The sequence below is a fragment of the Lagopus leucura genome, unplaced genomic scaffold (genome assembly GCF_019238085.1).
Source record: "Lagopus leucura isolate 7727_CA_CO unplaced genomic scaffold, USGS_WTPT01 Super-Scaffold_100035, whole genome shotgun sequence".
NCBI classification, from domain to species: Eukaryota; Metazoa; Chordata; class Aves; order Galliformes; family Phasianidae; genus Lagopus; species Lagopus leucura.
In genome coordinates, this window is record NW_024962284.1 from 5,059,219 (window position 1) to 5,084,739 (window position 25,521).

General features: G+C 38.4%; 1 protein-coding gene across 1 annotated transcript in view; it reads left to right on the forward strand.

The window, feature by feature from the left end:
• SPON1 (spondin 1) overlaps positions 1-25,521 on the forward strand; it is a 357,910-nt gene that overhangs the window by 126,885 nt on the left and 205,504 nt on the right. Inside the window, exon 3 of the mRNA XM_042882758.1 lies at positions 5,348-5,429. The gene's annotated coding sequence lies outside the window, so the exon portion shown is untranslated. The remainder of the gene's footprint in view (positions 1-5,347; positions 5,430-25,521) is intronic.

A 25,521-nucleotide genomic window follows, 5' to 3' on the forward strand; every position in this document is an offset into this window, starting at 1 on the left:
CAGAGGGTGGTGAGGCACTGGAGCAGGTTGCCCAAGGAGGCTGTGGATGCCCCATCCCTGCAGGCATTCAAGGCCAGGCTGGATGTGGCTCTGGGCAGCCTGGGCTGCTGGTTGGCGACCTGCACACAGCAGGGGTTGGAACTGGATGAGCACTGTGCTCCTTTGCAACCCAGGCCATGCTGCGATTCATATTGTTATTCTGTTAGTAAAATGACAAGTGCAATGTATGTGTTTGTAAATTGTTGCAAAGCAAGAAAAGGAGTAGACTGAATTGACAAGTTGGAATATGTAACATGCAAGAGAAAGCAATTGTAAGCAGTAATAGATATCATCTGAACTCTGCTCCGTGGAAATTCTGTGATTGAATCCAATGGGGAAAATGGGTAAACAATCCTGAAAGCAGTGTGCTTTAGGCTCCTCGCCTGCTTGGTAATGTTTAAATCTGTAGGTGTGGGTATGAACTGCCCCAGTTGCTGGGCGTTCTCTTTTAATTCAACATGTAGTTGGACTAAGGCTTTAAAAGAGTTCATTGATTGAAATTGACAGGAAAGAAAAAGTAGCTAAATTCCCCGCATGTTTTGAAATGTTTAGTTTCTGGGTATTAGTTTGCAGTCTTTAATCAGTCCTAAATCAAGTAAAACTCTCACAGGGACTTCAGCTTGAATGAAAACTGTGCAATTTGATCCATTGGCAAGGAGATTTTACAGGAAACTGTTTTCTGCAAGCAGAAGAAAATTTATGCAAGAAGGGTCCAAAAAAATGTGAAAATAAGCATCTCTTCTAGAAATAATGAAATGCAAAGTGCGTTTAATTGTGATGTTGGGTGTTCGGCGAATAAGAATATACTAAGAAACAGGCAATCTGAAATGAAAATAAAATGGGAATATTTGCCTCGCATTGAAATGATGCTTGCACATGTTTCCAGTAGACTTGTAGATCTCAAAAAAAACTTCTGTCTGGAATGTAGAGTAGTAGTTCTACTTTAATTTTCAGTGACTACTTCTGATGATAGAGGGCTGTAGATTGAAAAACAAAACTGCTTCCACTCTTGATGCCTGAAGATGCGTTCTGAGAGAGACAGAAAAAACCCTTAAAGCACCATCACTTAGTATCTTCATCAGAATTTAAATTCACAAAGTGTGCAGTATATATACACACACATTTCTGCTAATAAATTTGTCACTTTGACTAAAATGTGACTACTGTTTAAAAAGCATTCCAATTTACAGCCTTGAGAGCAAGATTCATTTAACTGCTTTTTTTTTTTTTTTTTTTTGGGTGGTTTGAGTGATCGCTTATTTTGAAATGAGGCCTAAGGGGGGCATAAGGCATGAGGAAGCAAGATGGTTTGCAGAGCTTCCAGTACTGTAAGACATGCATTCCCAAGTTTATGAACTCCTGGTTTTGGAGAAATATGTCAATGAAGGGCACAACCCCTATTTTGAAATATGCAGAATGTGTAGTGGGGAATTATCTCACGTAATATGGTGCTGTGCTTCATAGGTCTGAAAGTTTTGTCACTTAAAGCATAGGGAAAGTGCAGTCCTGTAAGTTCCAGTAGCACAAATTCCAGAGATGCAGTGATTTCTTTACATTTCCTGTTGTTTTCATCCCCCCTGTCTTTTTTCCTCCCTTTTTTCTCCCTTTTTCGACCCTTCAGTTGTCAGGCTCCATTTTGCAGTGTTTTGAATGATTGGTAACCACATTATTGTTTAAAAATGATCCTCTATTAACATTTTCGGAGCATCAAATCACCATTTTGAATTTCTTTAGGACGCTGGATTTAGAAAATGTCATGCATGCAAAGTCTATGAGATGAATGTTTTCTGCAAGTGATGTGAAATAGGGTCTTACTGAGCAGGGGGGACGTTCTCAGAAACACCATATTTGGTTTAGGGAACATTAAATGAACTTTAAGTTGTTGTATTTACAATTGTTAAATGGGAAATTATTAGTCAAAATGGTGATGATCTGGAGGACTAGTGAAAAGGTTTTATGGTAAACAAGGGAAGAGCCGGAGAGCCTCTTTTAAGGTAATTTTCTTCTGATTAAAACAGCTGTAGAAGTGAGCATCTGACTTAAAATGCCTAGGGTTCTCCTGACCCTATGGTGTGTGATTGGATGATGCTCCTTGCTGTGCATTACCTGGTGACTGGATGATGTAATGCTGCCACAGGATCAAGGCTAGATTTAGGGAAATTCTCCTCCAGTTTTATCAAGCATTGAAGCTGTGTCTTGATCAAGAGCTGCTGAGGAAACTCATGTGTTTCTTTAAAGCCTGTCTGCATAGGGAATGGTTTTTCATCATGTGTTTGTGCATGGGAACCAAAATGGTTAATGAAGCAGAGAACTCGCCTCAAGAGTAAGAGACAAGGATGCAAAAACACAGCTTCTCTTCATTTGGGAGAGAATAAGACTGAGAATTGATATGACTGAGATTCACAAAGCTATGAAAACAGGGTAAAATGAATACAGAGAGATGTCTTTCATCAGGTCTCACAGTATTTGGATTAGAGTGGCACTCTAGCCCAGCAGGGATAGCCTGGTGCTTCTGTACTTTTAAGATTCTGTACATTAAAAATTGCATACTAATATATGAACTGTAGAATTTGTAAGGAGTTGTTTATTTCAGCTGGATTAGTGCTTTGATTTCAATAAATAAAACAGTAGGGTAGGCTCTCAGGAGAGGTGGTTCCAGCCTTGCACGTACAGCAGAAAATCAGCATCCAATAATTCTTCAGGAGATTAGGTGTGGATTAGTGAAGGAAAGATAAGGAATTTTGAGGTGAATTGTGTGAATCTAAATGTGTCAGTGCTGGCAAATTGACGGCTACTCTGCTCCCAGCGGCACAGTGATCCGAAGTATGATCTTGCTTCTTTACCCCTGCTGCCTGTAGTACCCAAAATAGGACACAAAAGAGGAGGACTGTCATTTTTAAGGCTAATGAATGTTCTGGTAGCTGATAATACAAGTTATTGCTGTGAAAAAGACATTTTCTAGTAGTTGAATAGCCACTGTATACTTGGTGTGCTGTGTAATAGGACTGGGGGAGGCGACTCAGTCTCCAAGTGGGTGTGCAACAAGTGCATGCTCCACAGGAGCCCTGTGCTGCTCTGTCACCAGTAACTGTGGAGTTCTGATGTGCTCACATGACAACAACCATGTTGTGTAAAGGATTGGAATCTACCTGAAGACTTGCGAAGGATTTTTGTCTCAAGATCCATTGGAATGGTGACATGTTGGAAGCAAGTATTCTGTAGGGGGATTCTCAAGCTAAAAAGTTAGCTTGTATAAGTTTCAATACTAACGAGTAACGTCTGATTTTGTTAACTTATTGCACAATGCATCTTTACAGCATGGCATGTTGCCTCCAAGTTTCTCTAGTCTTGTCTTCATTAAATTTAACCTAAGTTCTGTGAGAGTGGGATCCTGTCTGGTGTTGGGAAGCTGTAAGCAAACTTAAAGCTCAGCCGGTCGCTCCCATCTGCCTCTCCTTGCTGTCTGTACTTGCTGTGCAGTAGTTTTATCCTTCCCTAAGGCATACTAATTTCTGTGTTGTGGCTTTGGTTTATTATTATCTGATGCTCTGAAGCACTGGGTCAGACAAGAGAGCTGCATCAACTGGAAAGTGACTTGTAGCAGCATTTTTTGCTTGTGCTGATTTGAGATTTGCCTGATAAACTGAGAGCAGTGGCTATAGTGAGTGTGCTGCATGGTTCAATGTGTCTGTTGCAGGCAGGGGGAATATTCCAGCTTCCTGTGATTCACTGTATGTCACAGATTTTGGTTTTATTAATTTTTTTTTTAAATGTTAATGTAGGGATTTGTCATTGAAGAGCACATTATCAAAAATTCATATTAAAATAAAAAAAGTATTTGAACTGAGGTTGTGACTGTATTTAAATAGATTTTATTTACTGTAAGTTGCAGAGAAGATCCTCTGCAATGGCAGTTCAATTAATTTTATTAGAAGGATAAATAAGCAGTTTTGTTTCCTTTATCAACTGTTTTCCCAATGGGTGTAGAACTCCTATTCTTACAGTGAAACCACTATGAAGGGGTACTCAGAGTATTTTTCAGTTGTGACAGAAAGATTTCTGATCTCAAAACAGTGATTCTGCTACAGAACAAAACCTGGAAGTATTACTGGTGCTGGAGGACAACTGACACCTGATGGCACGTAGCTGAATCTGATGAATGTTGACATGACAGTGCTTAAGAGCTTAGGCTGAAAGAAATGCTGGACATATAAGCAGATATTTTTTTGCCAACTATGAGAGTACTGGGATGGTTTTTAGAAAATGCATAACAGGAACTCAATCCTAATAGAGTGGGGGATAGCATCTGATAGCATCCTTGGAGTAACTGTTGTTCTAGAGGAAAAAATGCTCTGGATTCTAACATAACATCAATTAGAAATGTGAGAGAATTCCTGAACTGTATCACAGAGCAGACAGAGGGCGTAAGGTCCTTCCCTGGATATTGGCGAAAGCGATGTGAAGCACCTGGAAACATCCAAGAATTTAAGGCAGGAATTGGAAGGCAAACAATCCTAAAAAAGTAGCTGCAGTTCCATTGTGAGACCACTGGTGGTCCTGGGTTTTGCCTTTCTTTTGTGGCAGTATATGGCAGTGTAATTTTTCTGGCTGTTCCCCATCAAATGTCTATAGCATTTTGTAGTAATAATTCTGTGTTTCCTCTTATCTGATACATGGCCTAACTAAATAGAGGGCTATAAATACATGGGTCACAGTGTGAGAGAAGTTGTCAACACATGGCTAGATTGATAATCTACAGAAAGGCAATAACGTGGCCCTGGGTGGTAGGTCTCATGAGTCTAGAAGTCATGCCTGAGAAGACAAGGAGACTTGGTTGGTGGGGGGGGAGAAAAAAGTAGAAATGGTTGTATATCGTATTGTTTTGTTCTTCAAGAAGAATAAAGGCAAGTATATGACAACTGTAGATCCATGCACACTGCACCTATTTTCTACTAAGCAACGATGTTTCAAATAATCTGCTACTTCAGGCTGGAGCGCCTTGTAAAAGCAGAATTATTTCCTGCAGCTGTGTTATGAATGTTGAGAATCATGTGATTCTGTGACTGCCAGTCTCATTAGAGGCTCTATGGAGATCAATAATTGGTATGACAAATTATGTTTTCATGCTGGAAAACAGATGTCTCATAGGCTTCTAATTAAAAAATAAATAAAAAAAGCTTTTCAGAAATCAGGGAAGATTTGTTACAGATACATTTTACATTTCAATTAAATAATTCACTCTGTCAAGCTTTGAGTTGTAAACTCTCATGTGCGTTCTTTAGTTAGTATTCTTGTTTTCTTCTTTCAGCCCTCCATGCTTGTGGATTGAAGCCCTTTTCTGAGCAGCATCCTGCCAGCAAGGCTGTACCAACTTCCATTTCTGTGTCCAGGTAATTTTTATGTGGGAAGATTTGTGACTGATGGAAACACATTTGAGGAGTCAGTGGGCTTCCCTCATGTTATGTCCTGCTGCAAATAAAATTGGAGCAGGGGTAAATGTGGGTGACCAAGATGGTCCTCCTTCCAGACTGGACACAGCCCTGTGCAAGCAGCTTCCTTCTTTGTGAAGAAGGTAGGATTAGGTAAAGACATAAATTAGGCTATGATTTAATATTTTCTTAAATCTGAAGAACATCTGTAAGGTTCCTGTTTGCTACCACTTGAGAATGCCTTTCATGGGAACTGAAATCCTCCCAGATGTTGTTTGCAGCCTACAGACCTAGTCTTGTTGCTGCAACCAAGCAGGAACCAACCATGGTTCTTCTGTGTGCTTGAGCAGGTGATATTTAAACCAGAAAAGAGTACCTGTTTGCCCTCACACTGTTTCAGGGGAGACACTCATATGAATAAAAGGATATTCTGTGGCACAGGGGCGTACTGCTAAAAAATTAATTTATGAGAAAAAGAAGAGTTTGGAAATAAAGTCCTGGAGTGATGCAATTCGTTGTTATAGCCTTTACTAAAAATATTACTTTGAAGTTAATTCTCATGGAAATATTGGTTAAAGTTGCATGTTCTTCCATAAGGGATTTTGTGATTTTGTGATTATGATTTTGTTAGCTAAAGAACAGGCCATTAACATTCTATGCCAAAGTCGTCATTTTTGTAGAAAGTAATGTAATTACATGCTGTCCAGCTAGGAAAAGGGCACGTGGCCAGAAACGCGTGGGTTATCATCAAGATGTCAGGTGTTCCTCTGCGCTGAGAATCCCTCATCCAGACAATGTTCTGTTTGAGTGCATTTTAATGAGCACTGCTGAAGCTGTGAATGATCTGTCAGCACTTTTATTAGGCATCTTATTATTAAAGAGTTTATAGCTTGGCTGTAAAACCTTGCTGTGGGCTAAAACTAGTTAAATAATAGTTTCAGAGAACTGTTTGGTGCCAAATTTAATTCAGATAGCTTTAGGCTTTTTTCCATGTTTGTATCAGAAGGCAATATGCAAGTTCTGATTGAAATCTTTGGAAGTATGGCAAGATAAAACACAAATGGCCTAGATCTGAAGCCTTTCTCATAGCAGACAGTAAGACAGCATAGTATTGTAGAATGTGTTTCATGTATAACTGTGCACAGTGGCTGCAGCAGTGGGCTTAATGTTTCGGAGCAGAAGATGAAGACCACAGTAAAACAGAATCCTGTTTTGTCTGAGCTGGGTCTTTAAAATCAGAGCTACCCTGAGGCTGGCTGTGAAAAATGTAATTGACTAGCTCTGACAGGAATAATGACTTAATTTAAAACAAAAACTATTAATTTAAAATGCTGCTTTCACGTTACTTTTTTCCACGTTGTACACAGTAAACAGCTCAGCAGAGCAATTAACTTGCAAGGCTCTTGTTTGTGGAACAAGCGCTCTCATTTCGCACATCAGCATTCACAGTTTGGAAAGATTTTCTGCCAAGTCAAAGCAAACACTTCAGGAGGAGGTGGCATCAAATAGTGCATCGTGTTATTGCCACTTCAAGACTTTGGGTGTGGAGAAGTATTATTCTTTGACTTTATAAACATTGCTGGCAGAGAAGTTGCATAAACCTGTAGCTAAAGAATCTAAGCTTAGAAAGATCAAAGAGGTAAAGAACAGCAAGTGGTGTGTGAAGACCTACTGATGTTTGTTTTGTTTCAGTCCGTCATGCAGTACATGTCGCATCAGTCATTCTCTGTCTGTCAGTGGCTGCCTGTCACAGGCGGATTCTGGAGGGTGAAAAATTGGCCTATTTTCTTGTCAACAGAGCTGTGTCTGGAGCAACTTTTCTAAAGTGATCAGTCTACCTGGGCAAACGTGCTGGAGAGATCTGTTTGTTTGGGAAAGCAGCTTTGTTGGGCAGCATTGTCACTGATCGCATGCCCCCAGGCTGTGGTCTGTCTGATGTCCACTGAGCTGTGCAGTGTGAAGGTAGCTGTGGGCAGGTTTTATGAGCTGCCTTTGTTATGGTTTTTGGTTCTTTAATACGTGCATGGCATTCAAGGAAGAATGTCAAAGCCAGGGGAGTTCCTCCTTTGTTGTTCTCATTTGCCTTTCTTCTTCATTACTTCAGCTGTTTACCAGCTATGGCAGCTGATGTGTGCCGATTATAATGCAAAACCGATGAGTCACCTTGCAAATACTCTCAGGCTGCTTCTGTGGAGCATAAGATTGAAATAAATACCATTTTCTACCAAAAGCTCATTTATCATGCTTTTTACACACTGGAAAATTTTTGTATTTAAAAAAAAAAAAAAAATAGCAATGGGTGAATTTGGGATGGAACCTAAGCATCTCAGTTAAGAGTTGTACTCTGAAAACAGAAATACTAGTAATTAAGCTATTCATTTTTAATCAAGTATTACAGCTTTTCTAAATATTGGACAGTGTAAGAGTATCTACGGTTTATCTACAGTTCTTTCATTTGATCACAGTGAAGAGTCCTCTCTGGTGATTTTCAGTTTGAATCATTAATATCTGCAGGTTATTACTATTGATGAGTTTTCAGTAGATTTATGAGAAGACTGGACTAGATGAGGGATTCGGAGAGATTTAGTTCTCTTTATTCATTGGGAAAATTTGAAAGATGATGCCAAATTTTGAGAACCTCTCGAAAGTAAAGCCACTGGCATTTAGGCTTTAGAATATATCTTCCTGTCTTGGAAGAGGAAAAAAAATCCTTGTTTGTGGAAACATCTGGGGCAGCTGCACTTGGCTTCAAGCGTGTGGTTCAGGGTACTTGTGCACTGAAAACGGAACATGTGTTAGCTGAATTGCATGGCTTGCAGGAGTTTAATCCGCAAGATGAGTTTTTACACTGGCGGTGTGTGGACAGAGCATCTTTTTTTGTGCTACGTAGTTGAACATAATATACCTTTCAGTACTTGTTTCACGTAGTTTAATTTTTAGAGAGGAGATGGCTCTAAGATTTTTGGTGTCCTTGTAAAAGTGTCATGGATACTTAGCTGCTGCTTCTTTCTGTGAATATTTATTATTTCACTTCAATTCCTAGCAAACTAAATGTGAGGACAGTGGACATAAAGACTCGCTGCACGAATTTCAGGTACAGACAATATAGATAAGTGTATCTAAGAATGTAATTTAGTCTACAGCGTTAACTAAGGCTTTTTTGAAGTTCAAACCACGACTCAGTGCTGGGTTTCCCAACAACTGCTGCTGATGCTCAAAGATATTTTGGCCTGGGCTTCTAACTTCAAGTGGTCACTGTAGCGTTTATGAGTAAACAAGATTTTGTCTGAGCTGATGGCAAAGGGATGCTGACTTAATAACTGTGTGTATCTAAGCTAGAGCAGTGGGTACAATTAATCCTTCTAAGAAACTCACACACGTGGCAGTGTGTGCTGTAGCTTTCTGGAAGCTGTCTCCCCAGCTACTGATTAAGCAGAGCACATGAAGTCCAGGCTCAAAAGAGCCAGTAATTTATCTCTTGCTCTGCACGTGGCAAACAGTTTTTTAAAGTTGAGAAAATCCTGTCACTGTTGATCCCTTTAACCCCTTTTTGGCTTCCATGAAGCCTACACAACAACTTAGAAAACAGAGGGATGGCTGGCATACAGGGTGATCACATCACCTGTGCCTCCTTAGGCCGCCACACCGAATGGGCAGGGAAATCTATGATAACACTAAATTTTTGTTTCAAAGGTCAACTTCATGGGAAAGTTCTTTGATGAATTTTTAAACGGTCTCACAGAAAATCAGGAATAGCATTTGTACTGTCAGTTACTTTTTAAAAGTTTGTTAATGAGTTCCTGGTACTCTTTCTCCAATTAATTGTTCTTATTGGATGAACTGTAATTTCAAATGTGAATTTTTCGTAACTTAGGTGCTTTCTTATTGCAGACGTGAGACTGAATTGTAAGAAAATTAAAGTACATGTTTGAAAAGCGAATATTCATAGAATACATATACATTGAGTTAAATGCTTTAGTCTTGACATTAAAATAATTGAATTGACTGAGGTAAACAAATGTTGCTTAAAATGTTGCTTATTTACTTAAAAGTAAATTCTCAAGGCATCAGCTAAATATCTCACGTTATTGCAGAGCTTTATCCTGTCTTTTATGAGAGTAGTGAAACAAATGCTTTGCTTTTCAAAGCAATGAAATAAATTCTTCCAGTGAAATGATGTAAAAAGAGAGGTAAAAATGGTGTTCTGTTCTGTATGTACCCTAGTGGCTGCTAAGGGATGGAGAGCAGTTAGACAAAGGAAATCCGAAAGAGAAATGATGAGAGTACTCAGAAAAAGGAGAAGAAAAAATATGCCTAAGAGTTTTTATGTTAGTTTAGACTGTGAGAAAAGTAGAATGGAGACAGAGGTCAATGAGCAGAACACAAACTACCATGCTTTCAGATTACAATAATTTTGGTATTATCTACACTGCTTATTTAAAAGAGTTTATTGGATTCATTCATAATTCTAAACCTTTTCTGTTCTTAATTGTTAGATTGTTTAAACTTTAATACCTGTAGTTATGCATCCACTTGGGTATTCTGAAATATCTCTATGCTGCCAAAGTATTGTTTAGTAAGTCCTGTTGGTGACAATTGGACTATTCCTCTTCCTATAGCTCAGGGGCTGACAAAACCCTTCAGTTTAACAAGTGTGACTTCGATATATCACACTCCATTACATTTCATCCGGTTATCCCATCTTACAGATAGAGATTTCAGTCAACAAGTAGATTAAGTCGATTAGTCTGGGAGACTGAACTTTATACAACACACTGAATAGCAGAGATCAGGATGCTGTTTCTGTCAAGTACCTGCAGCAAACAAAGACTTGAGTGGGAATTGCCTGGGTGATCATAGGTTAGGTTGTCAGGGACCTCAACGATGATTTACTTCTAATCTTTTCCCAGTCACCAGAGCAGTCTGCCCAGGATCCCATCCAACCTGGTTTTGAATGCCTCCAGGGATGCAACACCCACAGCTTCTCTGGACAATTTGTTCCAGTGCCTCACCATCTTCTGAGTAAAACGATTTCTTCCTAAAGTGTAATGTAAATCTCTCATCCTTTCATCCTTGTCCTATCACACTCGCACCACATAAAAAGTCAGCTTCCTTCCAGTAAGCTCTTCTCAAGCACTGGAAGGCCACAATGAGATCTTACGTGCAACACCTTGCACTTGGCCTTGTTCAACTTCATTCGGTTGTCATTTGCCCATTTTTCAAGTGTGTCCAGGTCCTTCTGGATGGTGTCCTCCCTTCTAATGTGTCAATTGCACCAGTCAACTTGATATTATTGGCAAACTTGCTGAGGGTACTCTCAATCCCACTGTCTGTGTCGTTGATAAAGATGGTGAAGAGCACCAATCCCAAGATGGACCCCTGGAGGACACCACTTGTGACCAGTCTCCACTTGTGTATGTTGCTGTTGACAGCAACCCTCTGACTATGACCATCTAAACAATTATTTACCCACCAAATAGTCCATCCTTCAAATCCATCTCTCTCTAATTTAGAGATCAGGATGTAGTGCAGTACCATGTCTAAGGCCTTGCACAAGTCCAGGTGGATGACATAATTTGCCCTTCCGTTGTCCACCAATGCTGTCACCCCTTTACAGAAGGCCACTAGATTAGGCAGGCATGATCTCCCTGTGGTTAAGCCCTGCAGTGTTTTTCTTGGATCACCTCCTCATCTCACATGTGCCTTAACTCTTCCAGAAGGATCTGTTCCATGATTTTTCCAGGCACAGATGTGAAGCTCACTGGTCTGTAGTTCCCGGGGTCTTCCTTTCTCCCTTTCTTGAGTATAGGAGTGATATTTCCCTTTTTCCAGTTGCTAGGCACTTCATCTGACAGCTGTGCTTTTCAAATATGACGGACAGTGACTTGGCAACCACATCAGCAAGTTCATTCAGAACCCTTCTTGTTTTCCATGTCCCTCACCAAGTTCAATACCATCTCTTCCTTGGCTTTTCTTGTCCTGTCCCTGCATGAGGGATACATATTGCCTTTTAAAGTTTGTTAGTTCCAGTTTTCTCTTAATCTGGTTTCTCATTGAAGAGGATGCCTGACAGCTGGAATTGTTCTTAAATTTTCATTGTGAATAGGGATGTCTTGAAATAACAGTGGAATTCTCCACAGGGAAGAAAAGTTAAGGTTTTTTGATTCTTTTTTGAGAGCAGAGTCCGTGCTTGTCCTTTTGCTGTTGTTTTTTTTTTTATAATCAAGGGCTTCTGAGTTCATTTTAGGTAGGTCTCTCTACCACATTCTTGTTTCTCCCATCTTCATTAGATCTTTTAACACAACTGCAGCTGACGTTTTGTTCTTAGTCTCTGCTTTTACTTGTGTTTAATTTGAGTGAAGTGACATTATAGTACTTAGCTGGATTCCCTTTGTCTCAAATTCTTCCCATTCTTCCAGTTTCCCTGACAACTTCCAATGAAATACTCTGTTAAAACGTTTTCTGAGTTCATTTAAAAGATATTGCACTTGGAGTAGAAAAACAAGCTTGCTAGAAAGAAAACAGGAATGCAAATACATGTTAAATTTTTTTACTTAAAAGTTTATAGGGGCTCCTTTTTCTAGCAGTGATATAATGAAACTACACAGTAGAGGGAGGGACGTAGTATGTGAATGTTCACTGTGATCATAAGGCAGAAGACCATCCAAAGAAGAGGAAGATGGCCTTGAGTTGCAGATTTATGTTCAAATCTACGTTTTGTTGTTGTTTGGTGGCAATAAGAAGGTCTTAAGTTGGGTCTTAGAAATGAGACCTGAAATTTCATTAGCTTTTCTTCTTCCTGGTGCTTCAGCAGAAATTGCAGTGTGGTGATATGCGTTGCTCCTGAGAGAAAAGATTATCTACATTTTGGCAGAGGCAAGGGTACGGAAAAGAGCAAATGTTGCATAGACTGCTTTTATGAGAGAGTTGTGGAATCCCGTTGCTTTGCGAATATCTACAGCTTCAGATGAGTTGGCATCAGCAATTTCACGTTTTCCTGAGTTACTCTTGGTTTTTAAGGAGAAAGGAAAATGGCTTTGTGACACAGTTAATCTCCATGCATCGTATTTCAGGCACTGCCAATGTTACGTGAATGATGCTAAGCTTAGTAAAGCAGGTATTGAGCCATTTCCCTGCACAGTAATAGACAATTTGCTCTCACTGGATGGAAGAAAAAGTTTCTTAAAGTACTTGAGGTAGATAACTTTAAACACTTAATTTTTAAGAACTTAGAAGTACTTCTGGCAACAAGTAACTTTATTAGAAGGCAACATCGCGGTATGAGAAAGCATTTATTAGGGTTTGGTTTTTTTTACGTTAAAAAGGTTTCGAGTTTTTATCCATTTGAATTATGACAGCCACTTCACAGAAGACGAATTTGAAAAGATAGAGAAAATATTCGTGTCAAGAAGTATATTTTAAATGTGAGTATAGCAAGTAGATGCGTATACCTTCACTGCATCTATTCTCTGTGCGTTTTCTTATGTCCCCATTCTGTCAGTCTGCAGTCTTAAACAAACAGATCCAAATGTCACTGATATTTTTGCTTAAAAGACAGAATCTGTAACCTTTCAGGGAGTATATTAATAGCTGCAGCAGCTTGCTATAAACAATCTCAGCATTTTCCTTATGCATGAAATAAATCTCTTCAAATTTTCTGTTCTTGTTAAAAGACGTTGTTAAATTAAATGATGCATTATTAATAAGCGTTGTTTTAAATTGAACCTAGGAAACTTAATGCTCTGTGTGATCTATTGCAAAGAATAATCTACACTTAAGTTCTGCAGTCTTTCTGCAGTTCTCTCCTGTTTATTGTTCACATGGCTGATTATTTTAGCTTGTTTTTGACTGTTTGCTCATTCCTTTGCCTATGTATGCACATGCAAATATGCATCCTGCTCTCTTGCACTCAAAAGATTCTACCATTACCTTCTTAGATTTCTCTGCTATCGTTCTGAATACCTGTCCAGCTAGATTTCTTTGTTTTCCCCTAGCTTGGGGGTAAAATGGACAAAAGTCTTGAATGAGACAGAAGTGGACTGTGGCAAAGGGAGCACAGCTGCATTTCCTTCTTCACTGAAGGAACATCTCCTGAAGCATTGCTGCACTGAGTATCAATGCATTGCAAGGTTGTTCTTAACCTGGGCGTGCCTGTTATGTCCTATGGTGGTAGAGAGGGACTTCAGTATATGCATAGAGCAAATTTTTGTGTCTGCATCCTAAGCTTTTCTGATTCTTACCAATTTTATTTAAAATTCCTGAATGAAAAACTGGATTATACAGGTATTTTTCAGTTAGACTGGCCTGTGTTCTGAGAGATGACAAACTTCAGTTTAAACCAGAAGCGCTGAGAAGCATCCAGACTAAACAAAGGGGCTTACCATTTGTTTTTATTTCTTAAAAAAAAAAAATAAAAATCCTCAAAGCATCTTAATTTGTTAATTATGTATATTAATACATAATAATCTAGAAAGATTGCTGAATTCAAAGACGCTGCTCCAGTGCCCTGTGGTTTGGGGAGTTATTTAGAGGAATAAACACAATGTAAGCTTTTCCTATTCCTATAGCACTGCTTAGGCCTTTTTTTAGCCTCTGCTGAGGTGTAGTGCCAAGCCAGGTAGATCTTTGGCCAAACACAGTTACGTCGTCGTGCAGAGGCTTGGGAACAAGGTCTTTATTGCATAAAAACTCCAGTGTGAAATACATGAGAGAATGTAGAATATTGAAAGAGCTATAAGCTTTGTATCTACTCTCTTCATGTAATGTTACTGAGATACATCATGCTTTTTTTTTGTATCTTATTTTCTTTCAAACGAGTACCATTTTCTCTCCAGTGATGTTGTAACAAAGGGGGAATTGCTTAGGAAAAAAAAAAAAAAACAATTTGTGCCGTAATGAGAACTTATATTTGGCCTGAACTGGCAGTCATCTTTTTAAATTGATTGGTTTCATTATATGACAGTAGTGTTTGCAGAATGATGACCTGATGATAAATTTGCTGCATGAGTTAGACATTGAATACTTCCGTGTTTTCTGTAGCCTCATATCTTCTCAGTTTGGAAGAAACTTCTTCTCTGGATGTTAACTTACATTTTCAGTTCTGGTTTTCCAGAATATATATACTTCCTTGCATCTTTTGGGTTCAGTCAGTGACCACTGCATGTACGTACACAGGAGATCAAAGATGTATAATAAATCAATTTATCTTATAAATGGAGGACCCCGATGTCTTAGTGGAGATTAAAAAAATAATAATTTAAAAATCGAATAAGAAATGTTGCTAATGGTTTTGTTCTTTTCCTTTTTTGAAAGAATGTAACATATGCTTGAACAGCTTTCATATAGGTGTCCGTGTGTGTGGATGCTTTGAAAAGGTACAAAGAAAATGTTACATAGCTAAAATAAGAGTTAAAAAATCTGTGTAGCATTCCAATAGTCAACAGAAATCTAAGATATATTACTATATCCTTCGACTCTTTCCTCTAATGTATAGTTCTGAATCCACATTCTACAGGTTATCTTTCAAAACCGTTTGTGAATACGTCAGTGCCTGGTGGTGAAATTGATCGTGCAGCGATACAGCTTTATCTGTGATGCTGTAGCTGAGATAATTGCTAATGCAGAGGCACGGTGCTGCGGTGGGCTGATGCTGCCAGCGCTGCCAGCATGAGACTTGAAGCTGCAGCAAACCTGGCACTCTTGGGCTAATCCTCATATGCAGCACCCAGCTGCTGTGCTCTGGGAGATGCACCCCATCTGCTATGCTCTGCTCTGAAAGCAAGGAGTGGTTTTGCTGGGGAGAGCAGCATAGTGCTGAGGGATTCTGAAAGTGCTTGAAGCAAGTGATGTATTCTGGGTTCTGGCTGAGTTGAATGTCTGGCAGTGAGTCTGGCGTGAAGGCATTGTGCTTCAAAATACATTACTGTACAACCAATTTTATTGTGGGAGCTGTTAGGAATCTATATTAATGTTTAGATTTTAAATGCATCTATCTTATGGTGCTCAGGACGATACATTTATGCCCCCAGATTTCTAAAGAAGTATTCTGGCACTCTTATGTAATATTTAGCAATCGTAGTAGGGATTTTTCACAAGTAAATAGGTAATTGCAGTTGTACCAGGCTCTGGTCAGCAAATTCTTCTCGCTACTCTGGAGCTGAAAATAAATTTTTCTTTCGAATAGATGATGGTGTTTCATTTCAAACAAGGCATTCCTGTAGGTGAAATTTCAGAACAAAATGAGGGATGGGACCATGGTGAGTTCCTTTATCCCACAAAACTTACAGTAAGATGGGGCTAGTGTAACTTACTGAGAGTTGGATGCTGTAGTACAAGAGGCTGCTGCTTCCTGTTCTGAGTGAGAAGTTGAGCTCTTAAATCTTAGTTTCCTGAGTACTCTAAACAAAGTAATCTCAACTTTGAGACTGTGGGCGATCCTTTCTCTTCATAGCTTTTGCTTAAAGCCCTTAAAAGTATCAAGTTGGTCTTAATGTGCCATCTCAGATGTTTGTGTAAATCAGGAAAACAATTTCCTATGTCTAACACTGAGTATTTCTTTTGGTATGAAATCTAGCAGCATTTTGCTCTTGATGTCCAGCTGTGTAAATTTGTTGTTTGAAAGTGGAAGCTTTGCATTAAGCAATTGGATACTAAGGTTTTTAAAAGTAAATGAAATGAAATGATTTTGTACCGAGCTTTCTATTTAACATAAGAGTTTTGTATTTTTAAGATTTCAGAGTAGACTTTTTCAAAAATTACTTCAAGCCGTGCATCTTTGACAATTTTCATTACCCTACTGTTTATCGTGGAGGTCTTCCTTTTTGTCTAAGTATGGATGGCCACAAATTGTCAGTCAGTATAGGATGTAACCTGGAGTAGTGTGCTCAATGTAGGACTCCCATTAAGCCACGCTTCCATATTCCTTTGGGAATTTTCTTGGCTCTATTACTAAAGATAAGTTCGTTCTTTTTGCCTTCTTTGAGTTTTATTTCCAAATTGAATAACGCTTCTCTTCTAAATTCTGATTTGGTTTACATTATTCTTAAATTTCTTTTTCCCACTACTACTTGATTATGCAGCTCTTCCAGCAAATGTGTTCTTTGTGGTCTTGAAATGTAAGTTCTGCTAAGTGTATTGCTTATGGACTGGAAAGGAGTTCTTAACAGTAATAATTAAAAAACCCCAACCAGTTACTCATCTTGTTTAAAGCAGACAGACAATGATATGCCCATGAAGTGTTTCTTAGCATCTAATGTGCCATCCAAACACTAAAAATACAAAGCATACATCATGTGATTAACTATACATTAATTTATCTGAGGAGTGAAACATTTTCTTGACTGAAAATTATGAGAAATCTATTAAATACCAGCAGAAAAAGAATTTCCTATGACTCCTTATCAAAATCCTATGCTTTTGAGATTTAGTATTTGGTTTAGGAATTACATGTCCCAGTCATTTAAATCCCACCCATCACCAATATACTTAAACCTTGCTCTTGTAATATTTGCACATCTTTTGGGCCAGAATTCAAGAAGAATGTAAGCTGTCTTCTGAACAATTCCTGTCTGCCTTCCTCATTGCTGGAGCAAGCACAGTACTTTGATGCAGGGAAATAGCTTAGTAAAAAATATATATAGCCTCTTTCTAAACCATCTCCTATAGCTTTTTTGGAAAATCACTGTAGTAGAGAGGTATTGCACTTATAGTAATATTTTTTAAAAAAGACATTTTCTATTTGCACATTATTTTAGTTCATCATGCAGTAATGTGTGATGCAAGAAATAACAAGGCAAAATGAAGTAGTTCTGTTGTAAACAACTCTGTTGTAATGTTTTTTTATTCTTTTGTTTTAGTTTTACCTATTTCATTAATGTGAAAGCAGAGTATTCACAAGAGTTCAAAAAATCCTATTATAGAAGTATGTATAATAAATTAGCTAGATTTCAGTTAGCTTTCTGTTTGCATGTGAAACTGTCAAGGCTTTGAAAATTGAGGGTTTAATATGGGAGCAAGAAAGGCAATAAAACTAAAGTGTTAAAGACCTTTGTTTTCAGGTCAGCCACTATTTCCTACTGTTTGATCTCTGTAGAACTAACAGCAATGAGAAATAGCTTCAGACTGCCCTTTGAACCGTAACAGAGGCGTGAAACTGAAGCTTGGGGTAAGCATATGCTTAGCAGGTACTCTAGGGCTTAAATGCATCCACACCGTGGTAATCACCCTTTCCATGTCAGTGGGTCTGTTTTTTCTTTGACTTGTCAGGTTCTTGTTGGTATGCTTTAAACTATACCATTAAGAGCTTCCCAGGCTGCTGAATTCATCCCATGTTCTCTTCTTCAGCAGTTCAAGGTAACTGCCACCTTCTGCCATTTGGTTTTCTGAAGTGGTGCTAGAATTTGTGTAGGATGCTGCTCAGCTTTTGCGGGTTTTAGTCTCACTAGCTGAGAATTTCTCAGTCAAATGCATTTAAAAAGAATGATGCTCACTTACAGCCACGCAGATATTGTAGATGACGTTGGCAGATGTTGACTCATTTATTAATGTATCAAATATACTGTGCTGATATCTAATTCTGCCCTACTTGTTTTAATTATGTGGACCGTTTTCAAACTTGTGAAGCCCCGTTTGATTTGGTATCTGTTTTTCTTTTGTGGATTTATTAGCATTTGTTCAGGTTAGCTTGTAAACTAACGGCCGTGTTTCTCAAACCCTTGTTTTCATCAACAGTTCATCTGAGAAGTATCTTTCCTGTGTCGTTTTTGTGCCCTTGTGATTTTATAAGCATTGTCTTTAGACCTTATGAAATGTCCTTTCATATTTTCTTGGGTGCTTGCAGGCATATTTAATAACTTACCCCTTGAGCTTTCTTGAAAGAAATAAATAGTTAAATCACATGGCTGTGTATATGAAGTATATGGTACTTATTTTGTGAAAGAAACTGAAAGGAAATTATTCAGCTGCGTTGTACTCCAACATTACATCAGTTTGCATCCTGTGATATATAGCAATTGTGGAACAAATGATTGAAGCTTAGGAAAAAAATTATACAGGATTAGAATTGATTCTGTCATTATAATTGAGTAAGATAGATACAGAAGATTTACAAATGCAGAATTACAGACTTGCTAAAGTGTAAAATCATTTAATTGATGTTGCTATCAGTTTCTCTGGAATTGAGATATAACTTTGTGTTGTTGTTGTTTTCTAATGTCACTTTTGCCAGAATTTTGTTATTTGATTAGTTTGTAGAAGATCAATCTTTTCCTTCTGTGCTTTTTGGGGGAAAAATATTTGCTGCAAAAAACTAAAATATGTATTGTTGGAAGTGCGTGTGCATTTTAAAAGGAGTGATTAATCATACAAACGATATCAATGCCTGCCTTGTCTTTGTTGTTTTCTTCCTCTCCCACCAAATAGAGATCTATTCCCTAGCCTCCATCTTCCTTGTCTGAAAAACTGTTTTGTTCAGCACAGTTGTCAATGAATGACATGTTTGTCATTAGACATTATCCACATCTCTCTTTTTACAAAATGTTACTTCCTTTCTTCTCTTGGGTTTCACGTTGTCTTTTCTTTGGTGATTGCTTTTATGAATAAATGATTTTAGTCTTTTACATTTCGGCTGGAAACTGTTTTCTATCATCAGACAACGTGAAACATTCAATGTTTTAAAAAATGTACAATACTTTGGGTGTAATTAGTGTGAAATACTAACTAAAAGTAAATCCATAGGTTGTATAATACCATTTTGTAATGAATGAAAAAATTGTGCATTTTTACTTTAGGAATAGCCATGGAAACCAAGTATATTGTTCTCTTCAAAGACAAGTTATAGAAAAAAAAAATTAGCTTTGCTGAAATCCTTGGAAAGATTTTAGAGAGCTGCGTACCAGGTTAATCTGTGTTGAGGGATGACAACTGAAAGACATCTTCTTACAGGAGGTCTTGCACATCTTGTGCTTGAAATTTATAGATCCTTTGGAAGTACTTGAGAGGTTGGAATGAGGAAAGCAGCAGAAATAAAAATAAAACATTTTTAGCATTTCCAACTGTATTGCTCTAGTCACTATTAGTTTTATTTATGAGCCTATCAGACCCAAATGCATACTCACTTTTACCTGTGACAAACTGGCAAGTGGGATATAAAAATGAAAGATTTTTTCCCTTTGCTGATGGCTAAAGAATCATTGATCTTCCTTAAACTAACATTAATCTTAGAAAGGCAGCAAGAAGCTTATAGGTCTTTCATGCAAGCTGAACATGGTAAATTGGAAAACAAGAGAAAGATCCTTTTGTCCGTATTCCTTACCACTGGGCATATTTTATAACACCGGTTGCCATCTGATTATAGCTTTTATTTGATTAAAGTTTCATGTTCAGAGCACAACTATGGCATGCTTTAAAATAATTAGCTTAGGCAGTAGGATGCAAAAACTGACGAGAAAACTGGACTTACTTTGCTGAATAGATCATTAATAGAAATAATGTTTGGATGTGGTGCTCAGGGATGTGATTTAGCGGAGGATTGTTAGTTCCAGCAGTATGGTTAGGTTGTGTTGGACTTGATGATCTTGAAGGTCTTTTCTAACCTGAGAAATTCTATGATTCTATGGAATTTTAGAAAATGCTCTGAAATATTCAATACAGCAATCTCTAGTGAGAAGTTCCAAAGTAGTGACAGGCAGTATCATATTTGCTCAGCAGATCAAGTAATTTAAAAGACCAGTGTGGTAATATTTCAGCTTTCTGAAATCAAAGTAACCTGACTTGGGAGTATGATATGCAGATATTTTTTGGGACTAGACTGGATGTTTTAAATCCCATGTCATCTGAATTCCTTTCTATGTATTTCCCAATCCTCAGTTCTGCATGAAAACTTTAAGTGATCTGTGATGGCTGCTTTGCTATAGTGAACATGGACTTGCTTTGGTAAAATTGGATTTGGATTCCAGTTAGGACACAGCCTTTGTGCCTGGGTCCTTTGTCTGAAAGACATATTCAGATGTGTTTTTTTTATGTAAGTGATTATGCAGGTGGTTGATACTTCTCTGTAAGATCGTAAGTACACACAGACCTTGCATCTAGCACAGAAAGGAGTAGAACATAGCAACAGAATGTTGCCTCTGCAACAAAAGCAAGTTCCTGTCATGTCCATTCCTCCAGCTCTGCTTAGGCCTCCAATTCTGTCACACAGATGTAAGCACTCATTTAAATGCTGCAGCTTACTTGTAATTTCTTCTTGTTTTTACCAATCAGAGAGAAACTTTGATTTTTATGTTAGTGGAGAACAGCCCTTAAGCTGTCATGCTTTTCTCAGATGTAGACCAGTGCAATGTCTTACTGCAGTTTGCCTGCTCTCACCTATATCACACCTAAAAAGGCGTACAATGGCTAAGAATGAATGAAATGCCTTTCATGGCCTTTCACAGCTTTTCTTCTTGGCTCTGCTTTTCAGAAGCAAATGATTTTGATTGCAGTTCTACCTCTGTTTCTGAAGTTTGCTGATATTCTATTTAGTTGCGTGCTTTTACTTCTTAAGTGTTTGAAACTGTCAGTGAGTGGTGGGCCAGACTATGTATTCATATCGCAAACTGAGTCACAAATATTTGTGTAATATCAAGTTAAAAAACAAATTCTGACTTCTGTGCACAACGCTTGTGCTTGAAGTACAGTGTGTCAAACAGGATAGCCTGTGTCAAGCTGGCAGCAGCCAAGTGCAGTCCAGTGGCTGGAAGGGCCCTTTTGGTTTCAGTCTCATTTTCAGCTGCTAAGCCAGGTGGCCTCAATGTTTGTGCCCACAGCCACATTGCAGGAGGCACAAGCTTTTATTTATCCTCAATGTCAGCACGTGGTAGTCTTTGCTAGAGATACAAATTGTGTCTTTAACTCAACGTGATGAAGCATTTCGCACATAACTTAAGGGATAGGACAAAGGAGAAGTGCTGTGGATTTTGTCCTGAGTATTATGTAACATAGGAAAAGTGATGGTGTCTGCCACTTAAACTAATTAGCTGAATTAAGATCATGAGTAAGAGAGTCCATGTGTGACAATTTTTTCCTGTATTTGAAGTGTACGTTTCAATGAAAAATAGTAACCGTTGATGAACTTAATTTTTATAACAGCTTGATGTATGATATTGAGAAGTAGATCTTGAAAACTTTCTGAAATTGTCAGTGCACAACACACCACGTAGGGCACAGTGAATGTTTTCAGATGACTAAATGGAAGTCAGCCAACATTTCTTGCTTCAGGTCTGTGTGAGCTTGTGTATCGTGGCTTTGCCCTCGTTTTTTTTTTCCCCTATTTTCTTCTGCTGCTTTAGAAAGAATATTAACACTTATTACAGAAGTATCCTTTGTAGTTGAAAATACAGCAACAGAAATTGAGTTTTTGAGTTATCTTAACTTTTTAGGCAAGTTAAAGCTTTTATATGTAATTATATTAGAAAATATTATAATGCCATATGGATGACCTTCTGTTCCTGTTTATCACAGCATGCAAGGCACCAGAACAGCACAAAGCTGCGCTAGTGCAGGATCAGACTGGACTTTTGGAAACTTTTCAGTACTGTAAGGGTGGTCCAACACTGGAGCAGGCTTCCTTTTGAGGGGCTGTTGCCCCATACATGTCAGTGTTCAAGAGACATATGGACAGTGCTGTCAATAACACGCTGTGTTTCTTGGTTAGCCTTGAAGTGGTTGGGCAGCTGGACTTGGTGATCTCTGAAAGGTCTTTCAAACTGAACTGTTCTAATTTTCACTGACCTCTTTATGGACCTGCAGGTTACCATTCTCCTACATGCTTGAATATTTTGCACTCTCGAGTGTCTATTCATAAATAGACTGTATGACAAGGGCAAAACAGTACCTTGTGGTAATAAAGCAAAGGAAAAATAATCAATTTCATATTCTATGATTTGAAAGACTTTTCACGGCGTTTTCACTTCAAAGGAAAGAGTGGCAAAGTTAATTGACTGAATAATATGTTGCAAGTATGAGAGAACAGGACCAATCATTAAAGTGAATTGCATCCATGTAGTCATTTTATGTGTCCTGAGATACAGTGGCAGGCAAAACTTTACAGATGTCATGCAAGTGTACATGGCAGGGAATAAGCAATAGCAGAGTGTGATCTTTGCCTTGAGGCAAAGGATAGCATCCACATGTCCATCAGTTGCTGACTTCAGGAGAGGTAAATGTGATGTCAGGTTTTCAGAGTGCTGGGAGAGGTTTGCTTCTCAGAAATCAAAAGCTTCTTTCAGTTCCCTGCACTGAACTGGCCCTGCACAGGGCCTGCACTGAACGTCTGAAAAGTAGTGCTCAGAGGTGTAGGATGAGATCCCAGTTACATCTTGGGTCAGGGCTGCCATAGGTCATATAAAACTGAAAAGGTAGCTGATGCTAAAGCTAGAGACTATACATGCTAAATGATAATGCAATTTAGTTAATTTCTGAATTCATAAAGCATATTCATAAATGTGTTCTTTAAGAGGAAGTAATTTTTTAAATGATTTTTTACTTGCAATGCGTTTTATTTTTTCTGCAAGTGCTGGACTCATTTATTTTGTCAGTGCTTGCATGCTCAGGTGCATGTGATGCCAGCACCGTTTGTAAGAGAATTTCACAGCTTTTAGTACAGATGCTGCATCAAGTCTTTTTCATCATAGTTTCCCAGGGAAACTATGCCCTGGGAGGAGTGGGAGCTAGGTGCTTACATCAAATAGATCTACAGACCCCAGGTAAATTTCTCCTGGGCCAGGTATTCTCTGAAGATACTGACAGTGCTTGAATGTCTAAGTAGGCAAGGCATCGCATGAGAAAAATAGGAGCTAACATCAAATGATGTGATGTTATAATCAAGTACTGACCCACCCAAGTCCCTCTATTACCTATTGGGTGCTACACCCTCCTGATTGTTTGCAAGGTTTAAAAGCATGAGGTTTTCTTAATGTGAGCTGTTTTGGGGATGTTGTGAGCACTTGTACTTTTCAAGGAATAAATAATAATAATGTATGCATAAGAAACATTACACAGGATCTATAGAGTGTTTACTGTTTCATTGTGTTCTGAAATATTCCTGTTATTGTGTGAACCACGTAATGCCATTTCCATACCATGTATTTTAATTTTCTCTTCCTGGATGGCAGTTGGATTTCTATTTAGGTGAAGCTGTATTTGAATCAATGATTTATTTTATTTTATTTTTTTTTAAATCATGTTAGCTCTTTATTGTGTAAATCAAGGTTTTTTTTGGGGGGGAAGGGTAAGAAAGAGCTTCTGAACTGATGATTTGCGAACCTTTTCCATCTTGGATGTTTGTGAAACTAATAAGTAACAATGAGAGGAATATTTGAGTTTTGATGTATGTTGAAATTTACTGGTTCTGTAGCAATTAGATCCGGAGGAGACAGACCAGACCTTTAAAGTGATTTAGGGTCTGTCTGGGAGACAGAAATAGTTGTGGCTGCCTTGCTGTGATGTAGTTCTGGTCTTGTCATAGATGAGTTGCTGAAGCAACCTTGAGCTTATTGATGATCTTGAAATGGCTCAGGTCATTAGAACTCAGCCAGCAGTCCCACTGTTTTTCACATCAAATGCATTTGCTAGCTTTTTAAATCACAAGTTTACTTTAAGGTAGATTTTAAGATAGGTGTTGGTGGCACATTTTTGAAGATGGTAATTTTCCACACATTACAAATCAATACAAAATCTTAATACATAAATCTTTTGGCATTAACAAAACATAACAGATTCTTTTATTGAGACACTGAAAAGAACAGACTCTTCAGAAATCCCCAAAAAACATTCCTTTATATAATCTAGTCATTTAGAAGGAAATTAGGTTGTTATTAATTATTTCTTTTAGCATTACGTGGGCGTTCTAATTGCACAAGTGCACGTTAAACATTTCCAAGAAATTTAAGTAGCAAACTACCCTAGTTTGTCATAGCTTTATGTAATACTCTAGTAGGGTTTAAAAATCATAAAATCCATCTCTTCGCTGTCTCAGAGAAAATAAAGATTTTTCTTCTAAACAGAGCTAATAGCTTTGAGAAATTTTGATAGCTGGCCAGGCGCTGTGTTGTGTTGTACAGACAGAAGAAATATTTTCTTCCTAAAGACAAAGTGAGAGTGGGTGGAAGAGAAATCCAAAGCAAGAATTTATATCACTGGTAAGTGGAAGGATTAGAGAGGAGAGCAGATGAGAAATGTATTTGTATGGTATGCTGGAAGAAAAAATGGAAAGAAGAAAGGAACGGAGGGGAGGTGGAGGTGAAGAAAAGGGTTGATGCATTTAGTCAGTTCACTCAAAATAAAATCCTTTGCAGGTGATAAGTGGGGGTGCATCTGAAGAGGCAATTTTGGAAGGAGCTTATGACCGTGGGAGTCAGTTTAAAACAAACAAACAAAAAAAACCTGCGGAACTGCAAGTGCAAGAGAAGCAGAAGAACAAATGTCTAAAGTGAGGAGCCAGACAATGGGAATGGGCCAAAGATGTGAACAGTGCAATCAGCAGATACGGTGTGAGGAAGAGATTTCATGATTGATAGGTAAGATACTGCGGTAAAGGAATAAAAAATGGAATCCATGGACTAGGAAGTGCCACAGACTTCCTAGGACAGAGGAGCAAGCAGCAGATGACTTACTAGAGAGACAAGAGCAGGAAATTGTGACAGCAAGAGAGATGGAGCAAATGGCAAATGCAGTGCCAAAATAGTTTAGGAGCTGATCAAAGTGGAAATGTTAAGCGTTTTGGAATTGATTTGGAGCAGTGGGAAGGAAAGAGTAAGTCAAGCCTGATGCTCTGGTGAGATGCTCACATGGTCAGCGCTTGGCAGAGGTGGGAAGAGTTAGTGCAGCACAGAACTCAAGCCTGGTGAGGTCTGGGCAGGGCAGCCTGGGCTTTGTGTGCTCTGCCCAGGCTTCCAACTTGCAATGAGCTTGAAACAGCAATTTTATGAACTTCTGTCTGCCCACCATGTGGAAACTCCTGTAGAGTGTAAAGGTGCTAGAAAGAGCTGGCTTTGTACGTCGTAGCTGATGGCAATAT